At 45.9% G+C, this 9881-nt stretch overlaps 1 pseudogene; it reads right to left on the reverse strand.

Moving 5' to 3' along the window:
• LOC115179262 (FERM and PDZ domain-containing protein 4-like) overlaps positions 1-9300 on the reverse strand; it is a 49435-nt pseudogene extending 40135 nt beyond the window's left edge.
• Positions 9301-9881: the final 581 nt, after the last annotated feature.

Raw genomic sequence — 9881 nt, forward strand, 5'->3', positions numbered from 1 at the left:
TACCTCAGTCTCCTTGAATACCGCAACACTCCAGTTGACAACTTCAAATCACCAGCCCAGCTGTTGATGAGCCGCAGACTTCGCTCAACCCTTCCCAGCACCAACCAGCAGCTGCAACCTGAGGTCGTCAGCTACAATGAAATGCATGGAAAACGTGCACAGAGACAACAACAACAAAAGCGATACTACGACAGGTCAGCTAGACCACTGCCACCACTGATCGACGGAGAGTCAGTTAGAATCCAGGAGCATGGTCTCTGGAAACCAGCAGTCGTCATCCAGCCAGCTGACACAAAACGTTCATATTACGTCCGCACAGCAGAAGGAGCAGTGTACCGCCGCAATCGTCGTCACTTACTGAACACAAAAGAACAACACACTGATGAGATGAACTGTTCCCCTGAAAGAGAACGTGATGGACTAAACACACACACAGCACAACATACACCATACTTACCTGCAACACCACAAGAGCTGTTGACTGACACAGAAGCATGCTCAACATCATATCGCACAAGGTCAGGAAGAGAGGTCAAGCCCAGAGCTGTCCTCGACCTGTGAAATGTCAAAGGGTGTAGGCGGATCGCTGCCCTAAAAGAGTTCCAGACTGTAAACTTGTTATTGAAAGTTCACTTGAAATGCTTTAGTATTGTATTTGTTTGAAATGTTAAGATGTCATTTCTACAGTGAAAGCTGAGTTGCTGAGAATCCCTTGTTCTAAAAGTAACAGTATGTTGGATCATTGTTTCAGAGTCTATGTTGATTCAGTTGGTGTATTATGCAATATAAATGGTTACTTACCTTGAGTTCAAACTACAGAGCATGTATTCAAAAGAAAAGCTTAGAATATGTAAACATTTGTATTTTGTTTTAAAAGAAGGGGGATGTAATATTCATATGTGAATACATACTGAATTATAATTGGATGCATTTTACCGCCGTATCCTACTGTTCAGTGATTGGTTAAGACCACCCAGACGGTTAGGGCATAGTCAGTTGATCGTGGTTGGAGATAGGCGAACATGTAGTTGTAGCTAGTTAATAAAGAGTTATGTTAAGAAACATCCTGTAGTTCTGCGTTTTATTATTTGTACAAAGCGTACAAAACAAGACACTGGCTGGCAACTATCTTATCCCTTGCTTGCTAGCTAGCGAACTACGTCAACAGTGCAGCCAGAATAACAACAGTAGCTGGATTTGCATTTGTTTAAGCTGTTTTGTAGCGATTTCGCCTGGCAGAGAAAATGTGCTCTCTCGTCAGGACACTATTGTTCAGAGGACTTGGCCAACGACACAGCTAACACAATCACGTCAAAGTGATGCTGGAAAGACTGCAAACTAGCTGCACTTCATTTCGTTTTACCTTTTCTCAATTTACATTTATTTGTATATATCCATAAAAACGATGCCAGCTGATTCATGATTTCGACTGGCTGAGAAACACTGCCTGTCTGTCTCGTCCCGACTCCCAACACGTTCATTACTATAGGACAGCAGGAGATCGAATTTGAATATTGAAACAATGTTGCAAATGTTGGAGAGACAGAAAGCAAGGTTTATACAAATCTCCGCTGTTGAAAACTAAATGTTAGTCGAAAAGAAATGTGAGATAATGTCTAGATGCTTTTTATAGTGGAGATCACGTTTATAAATTGCTTGGTTGGGCTGATGAGACAGCTGGAACAGAGTAAATAGGCATTTAACATCATATATTTAGTCGGTGGTAACTTGTGGAATAGACACCGGCTTGAATGCGGTTTTAACCAATCAGCATTCAGGATTAGCCCCATCCGTTTTATAATTCCCTATAACGCACAGTATATCGGCAAGGTAGAATTCAATGGCTATAGTTCATTCTCACATATTTGGTTTGAGCTGCTTTTTAAAGCAAAAGTTGAATTGAAACTGTATTGGTGCTGTTGAATTCGATTTTCATAATAGCATGCTAGGACTGATGTTCTGGTTAGCTAAACAAGCAAGTCTGTTTGTGTGGTTACCGTGGCAACTAGTATAGCTATCTAGTTAACTTGCTAGCTACTTAAGTGGATGTTGAACACTTTTCTACCGGCAAATTAACACATTTCTAATGGCAAATGTGTTAAATTATAGCCATGGTATAAAAGGGATAATCAACTCAGGGCTCTATGTGTTCTCTTCCACATCTTCACAGATAGAACAATGAGACAGATATTTCGCTGGATGTATAATTGTGAGGCATCCGATTAGCGTTTCCAAATATGGTAGTGAGATGAAGCCCACTGGCGGGGCAGTGGGAGAAGATGGAATGAGATTCTGCAAATGTTTGTTTCAGTATGATATGTTGGATAAAGGAATAAAGACAAACACCAATGTCAAGTTCAATAGCCTTGTTCATGCATTGTACAAATCCCCACACGCGGTGTCTGGGGAACAGTCCGGCTAGTCGATTACCTATCAACTAGACTCCGTAACATCATCCTTTTCATTAGAAAGTGCAAACATAACGGCATAACATTAAGTTCTTAACAGTCAAGTCATAACAATTGAAAATGCATGACATATTTCTTTTTACTTCAGTTGTCATCTTCCTTTTTTTTATAAACAGAGGACAAGTTAACAGTCTCTTGCTTACAGAGTAAGCCTGTCCGGTGGCTTGCACAGCCGACCCACCCGTGAGTAAGTATTGGCTTCGACAGGGGTAGGATTAGGGCCACGAGCTGGAGAGCTTGGTGGGGTAGAAGTCTCACCTTCAGTTGGCTCATGTCTCAATTCTGCGCCCCTTACCCTTAGGCCTGGACTGTGATCCAGCTCATCTAGGTGATCTGGTTTGTTTGCTCTGCTACGTGCAGATCCACCCGATTGCAACGATAGAGGGAGCCACCAACATCCACCAGGTAGGAACGTGGTGCAACTCTCTGTAGGCACGTGCCCAGCCTCTAAAGTCCCGTGTGGTCTCCCGACAGCGGTCTCATCCTTATTGTTTCACCCACCTCCAGCTCTAGTAGGTCTCGAGCAGTCCGGTCGTAGAAGCACTTAGCGTGCTGCTTTCTGTGACGCAGTTTGTCCGTGACGCCAACCATGATGCAGGGCTCAAGTGGTTTGTTAGCTACGGGGATGGTAGTCTTCAGACGTCTGGACAGAATGCGTTGTGCTGGGCTGCTGTCCATGTTTTTGGTGGGTGTGTTCCTCCACTGTAAGATCGCTTTCCATGGGTCGTTGCTGTCGCGCACAGCCCTGCTTAACAGGTTTTTTGCAATCTTGACAGCTGACTCTGCCTTGCCATTTGCTTTTGGGTGTCTTGGAGAGGAGGTCACGTGGTCAAACTCCCATTCTGAGGCAAAACGCTTGAACTGTGCAGTGAATTGTGGGCCATTGTCCGTGATTATCTTGTCAGGCTGACCTTGCCTTGCAAACTGTGCCTTGCAGCGCTTTATGACCGTCTCTGCAGACAAGTCAGGGAGCAGTTCAATTTCCAAAAGTCAGAGTAGTGATCAACAATGAGAAGATAGTCCTTTTGTCTGTGGCTGAATAAGTCCATGCTGACGATTTGCCAGGCCCTTGGCAGTTCGTGTGACATCATGGTTTCGGTGGGAGTGAGCGCTCTCGAGGCAAACGCAACAGGCTGGCCTTCCTGCATAAGAAAGCATCCAAGTCCCCTTTGGCTGGAGTCGCTCTGGATTGTGACAGGCTTCGTGACGTCGTAGTAGCGCAACACTGGCATGGATGAAGCCAGAGATTTCATCTCCTGCACTGCGGCCTCGTGCTTGGGTAGCCAGTGCCATGGTGTGTCTTTGTCCAGCAACCGGCGCAGAGGCTCACAGACTGCTGATAGGTGTGGCATGAACTTTGCAAGATAGTTTGCAAAACCGATGAGACGGGTTTGGCATGTTGAGGATCGCTCTGACCTTGTCTGGGTCCGGCTTCAGGTCTTTCACCTTGAACAGCAGCTTCTTCAGGCCAAGTCGAAGCTTAACTGATCGACAGCGCTCCATCAGTGCCAGAAGCTTCACATCGTGGTCGCGTTCTGCTTCTTCGTCTGTGTCACCACAGCCTACGATCAGGACATCATCGGCGATGGGTTCAATGCCCTTGAGCCCAGCCAGTAACTCATGCTGCTTGCGTTGGTATACCTCAGGCGCCACTGAGACACCAAATGGGAGCTTGAGCCAGCATTTCCGACCCCAGGGGGTCCAGAAGGTAGTCATGAAGCTGCTTTCTTCGTCCAGCTTGCATTGAAGGAATGCATCTCGGGCATCCACCAAGGTGAAAATCCTGGCCTTGGGAAGCTTGTAGAGGACATCCTCTAGTGTCGGCATGATGTAGTGGGATCGTTTCAGTGCTTGGTTCAGATGCTTTGGGTCGATGCAGACCCTCAGCTTCTCTGGTTTTTTCACTATGACCATATTGCTGATCCAGTCAGTTGGTTCGGTCACAGATGTCATGTGGCCATCGGCCTCATACTTGTCCAGCTGGGCCTTCACAGCCACTTTCATTGCAATGGGCACATTGCGAGGAGCACACTGGACTGGACTGGAGTGATGCTCTCATCCACTTCAAAGTGTACCTCCCCAGGCACTGATTCAACGGGCATGTTGAATACATCGTCATATCTGCTGAGTAGTTGTTCTTTGGATATGGGTCCATGCTGGACATGATCCACAATGTGCAGGTCATTTGGTACAGTGAACTGCATCAGTCCCAGGCGTTCGCATGTAGAGCCTGAGAGGAGAGGATGTTGACTGGTTTTCACAATCTCAAACTCCAGCTTGTTTGCGTCCCCGAATAACACATTCGGTCTCAAAGGTGCCTATAGAGCTCATTAGCTCTCCTGAGTACAGCTTTAGTCTAGTATCGCTGGGCAATAGATGTGTGTCAGGTGCCAGATTGATTTTGTCTTTGTAGCTCATTATGTTGCATGTAGCACCGGAATCCAGTTGACATTGTTGTTGCTTGTTGTGTAATCGTAGTGTCACAAACCATTTCTTCCCTCGAGTGTACAGCCCCAATGGATTCATGCATGTAAATGTCACTTTCACTGTTCAGCTCTGAACATTGAGTGACATCATCAACACAGTGAATCTTGCCCTCACTCACCCTTCTTTTGCTTTTGAGACACACTTTTGCAAAGTGATTATTAGTTCCACAAGCTCTGCATGGTTTTCCATAGGCAGGGCAGTGCTCTTTGCCACGTGTGTGTGTATTCCCACAGTATTTACATGCTACGGGGCTCTCTGTGTTCACCGTTCGTGGTGAATTACTCTGCCTCGATTGGTTCTGTCTGAATGTCTGCCTAGCAACAGCGTGAACAGTATCAACTTCGGAGCGTGGGGTTTCGATTTCCATTGCTCTCATTCTCATGTCAGTGACTTCAGCAGTGCGGCACATTTCGATGGCAGTTACTAATGTTAAGCCTCTCTCTCTCAGTAGACGCCGGCGCATATCCTCATTTGCAATTCCCAGTACTATTTTGTCCCGAATCAATTCATCTTTCAATCCCCCGTATTCACAAGTGGCGGATTTTTCTCTCAAATGGGTTACAAAGTTGTGTACTGACTCACCCTCTTCCTGTTTGCAACTTCCGAAAACGAACTGCTCGTAAATGACGTTTCTGGCGGGTTTGAAGTAATTCTCCAATGTATCCAATATAGCCTTTGCATCACACTGTTGTCGTGCTGTGAGGGTGAGATTGTGCCGGTAGATATGCCTGCATTCGCTGCCCATTAAACTCCTCAGAGTTGCCGCTTGAACCTCGTTGGGTTTCTCATGTAGACCGGTCGCCAGCGCATAGTCCTCGAATTCATCCCTGAAGTTGTCCCAATTAGTATTCCAGTCCCCTGTGAGAACCATGGGATTTGGTGACGGAATGTTTGTTGCCATAGCGATGGAATAAGAGATTTCTTTGCCTTCAGTCATCGAGGTAGGTAGTGATGCTAGCTAGCCAGCTAACAACGAGTTGATCAGTGTTGTGACCAGGAGTAAGAAACGGTATGTGTTCGCATATGGAACGTAACCGCGCCTATACTGTACTTAGCTACAAAAATAACAAACATGTGGTTTTCGAGCCACTTCTGATACCATGTTTCAGTATGATATGTTGGATAAAGGAATACAGACAGACACCAATGTCAAGTTCAATAGCCTTGTTCATGCATTGTACAAATCCCTACACGCGGAGTCCGGGGAACAGTCCGGCTAGTCGATTACCTATCAACTAGACTCCGTAACAATGTTCTCATCAATTCAATATTTGATCTCAATACAGCTTTCTGTTCCCAAAACTAGAATCTGTTATGAACAGGGTGGACTAAGTTTTGTAGACTTTACCCTTTGCAAAAGTTTCAAAAAAAATCGCACTGTTTAGGAGTGCAAAGGCAAATTGAGTTATTGCACAGGCGCCTACCACCTTGCTTTTTCTGCCTGCTTTGACTCATTTGTTCCCATTGGAAACGACAAGCTGTGGTCTATCTTGGTTGAGTTATAAAAAATCTTTGATGTCGTTCATTATTTTCCACAGAACGCATAGCCCCTCGTTGATTATCTCTTACGTAGACTCGACATAATCAACACTAACTACCCACACAACATGTGAGTGAATTTGCAGTGTCCCTACTCAGACCTCCACGAGCAACAACCTCCTCTTAAAATCCCTCAATCTTTTCTTTCCTAATACAAGGCCGCATTGTGGGTCACTGTTGTGTATTTATTTGTTCCTCTATTCTTGTCTGTCCTTTCTTTCTCTCTCTCACTTTACTCTCGCTGACTGACTGACAGACACATGGACAGAGGGTGACATGCTTCAGCGATTTCATCCAGTTGAATGATGCGGGGGTCATGTGTGCAGTGGTGATCACCCGTCAAAATCCCCTGGGAGGATTAGCGTGACTCAAGTCAAGACATTTGTGGTTTTCCCGCGCTGACCTATTGGTTTCTCCCGGCTGGCTGCCTCTCTGATTTCTATATTGAAACATATCTGTGACGCTGCTTGCACCTTGCTCTGAGAAACAGCAGATTCATCGAATAATTCAACGGTCAACTGTGGCGGTAAAATTTGAAATTATCGTTATGATCTTTTATCGATGGAACCAGCAAAACTTGACCTTAGAATTCAAGGTACACTTAATCAGTATGCCTACCACAGCATTCTGCAGCGATTCGCCATCCAAAATATTGTTTGGGCTTAGTGGGACTATCATTTGTTTTTCAACAGGACAATGACCCAACACAGCTCCAGGCTGTGTAAGGGATATTTGACCAAGAAGGAGAGTGATGGAGTGATGCATCAGATGACCTGGCCTCCACAACCACCCGACCTCAACCCAATTGAGGTGGTTTGGGAAGAGTTGGACCACAGAGTGACGGAAAAGCAGCCAACAAGTGCTCAGCATATCTGGGAACTCCTTCAAGACTGTTGGAAAAGCATTCCAGTTGAAGCTGGTTGAGAGAATGCCAAGCGTGTGCAAAGCTGTCATCAAGGCAAAGAGTGGCTACTTTGAAGAATCTCAAATATAAAATATATTTAGATTTGTTTAACACTTTTTGGGTTACTACATGATTCCATATGTGTTATTTCATAGTTTTGATGTCTTCACTATTATTCTACAATGTAGAAAATAGTAAAAATAAAGAAAAACCCTGGAATGAATAGGTGTGTCCAAACCTTTGACTGGCACTGTATGTATGTATGTATGTATGTATGTATGTATGTATGTATATATATATATATATATATATATATATATCATATTTCCCCCCCAGTCGGATAAACTCTCCAAACAGTCTACTCGACCGCTCGGAGCCATCCGTATGATCCTAAAGCACACCATTGCATCGCTTTGTATCACATTCCAGTGATAAAACTGGGGTGGACAAAAATGCAATTTCAGAATGTAACCCCCGTCCCCAGTGAAAGTTGCGCCCCTGGAAACAATATAGAGACATCAATAAGCATCAATGACCCCCATTTGAAACTTTTCCAGCCAATAACAGCCCCAACTAGATCCAACAAGCTGCCTAATTTCTCTTAAAGGAATCCCTCGAAGGAACCCAGAAGATCCCGGGCCTTGCTACACCACACACTCCCACTACTTCACAAGAGAGAGAATGAATCAATCCAGCTGTAGACCTCTCTGTGTGCTGAGGTTTAAAATATTTGTTCTGAGCCATGTTTAGTGGGTTTAGTGTTGCGACCCCACTCAAGTGAGTGATCATCCCAACGTCTGTGTGTGTGATTGTGTTACAGTGTTTGTGTGTGCTACAGGTTCTGTTTGCATGTGTGTGCGTGGGTGTGTGTGGACTAGAAACACAGAGATCAGGAAGTCACAGAGATCAGGAAGAATTGTGCTCTGAGCTATTCATCATTACAACAACATTCTACTTATGGAACCTCTGCTTCAAGTCAATTCTCATTTGTAGTCTCCCTCTCTCCCCCTCCCTCTCTCTCATTTTCGCATTCCCTGTTGGGCCGTCTCCTCTTTCTACTTCTTCACTTTACTTACCTTGCTTTATCTTGTTGTTACTCTGTTCTTCCTTCTCTCCTCCCTCTGTAGCTCTCTGGTACATCATCTCCATATCGGCTTTCTGTCCTTTCTCACTCACATAAATGATGACTTCTCTAGTTCACACACCTTCACTTTCCCTTAGTCTTTATCTTACTCTCTATGTCAAACTCTCTCTTGCAACTTATCTAACTATCCGGCCAAACACAGTCGCTCAGCTCTCTCTCTCAGAACTTTATGGATCAGCCACAAAGCCGTGGTCTGAGTCTTGACTCACTGCTTGTGTTGCAGTCCACACTCCGCTCCCAGGCACAACAGACTGCTCGCTCATTGGTCACACACTCCTTGTTCCTATGCAGAGACAACCCCCGCCACCCTCAACCCTTCCCTGCGCGCCCGCTTAGTTTCCGTCGTCCCGGTACGGTACACACACTCACCCTGACAGCTTTGCCATCTTTGCGAAACCAAAGACATCCATGCGTTCGAGTTATGGCTGTAAAAACTCAGGCACTCCAGATGGCGATTAGGTCCAGATTCAAATCCAGAGTAGGGAAAACCACATTTGCACAAACGCCATAATCAGGATTCAGTAAGTAACAGTGCTAAAATATTGGAGAAGTCCAACAAGCAGAAGTGTCATTCCTTGCTGAAAGCGCTAAGCCTTAAGACCTGTCCTGTTTCCTATCCAGAGTAATGCCCTTGAGAGGGTATAGGGTGGGCCAGTGAAGGACCCCCCCCTGACTAGCCAGTCCGCTCTACCCCTCTCTCCCCCTGGCCGCGGTGGGCAACGCTGAGCCCTCTCTGGGTGGTCTCCATCTCAGCTGAGCTGGAAGATTGTGCAGGTCCAGAGCTACATGGAGAATAAAAGCGAAGAAGGAGAGGGAGGGGATGAAGAGGAGGGGGGGATGGAGGAGTGAGAGAGGCAGGGGAAGGAAAGGAGGAGGGACTCAAATCCACATGACGGATGCTCTCAGCACTCACACGTCCTCAGCGGAGTAGAAAGGAGCCATCCGTCCCCCTGGTCTTCACCCCTTTACGAAAGTGAGAGGGGTGGAGAGAGATAGGGAGGGGTGCTCGGATTGCCTGGGGAGGAGGGAGTGCAGCAGAGGAATGGAAAGGGAGAGAGGAAGAAAGAGTGAGAGAGAGAAAGAAACAAACGAGAGAGAGAGAGAGAGAGAGAGAGACGTGACGAGCGTTAGGAGAGGAGCGCTGACTCTGCAGAACGAGAGAGGGAGGGAGGGAGGCTGGCGGGCGGGAGCAGGACCCTGTCTCTCTGGTTTATTTGTGTTGCTAAGTGAGCCACAGCAACCACGCTGACTTGTAGAAAGAGCACCAGCACACTGCTAACTTTCATCTATTTACAAACCTGAAACAGAGATATGCCTGACGACTCTTTGATGAGTCTCA

The sequence above is a fragment of the Salmo trutta genome, chromosome 39 (assembly GCF_901001165.1).
Source record: "Salmo trutta chromosome 39, fSalTru1.1, whole genome shotgun sequence".
Classification (NCBI taxonomy): domain Eukaryota; kingdom Metazoa; phylum Chordata; class Actinopteri; order Salmoniformes; family Salmonidae; genus Salmo; species Salmo trutta.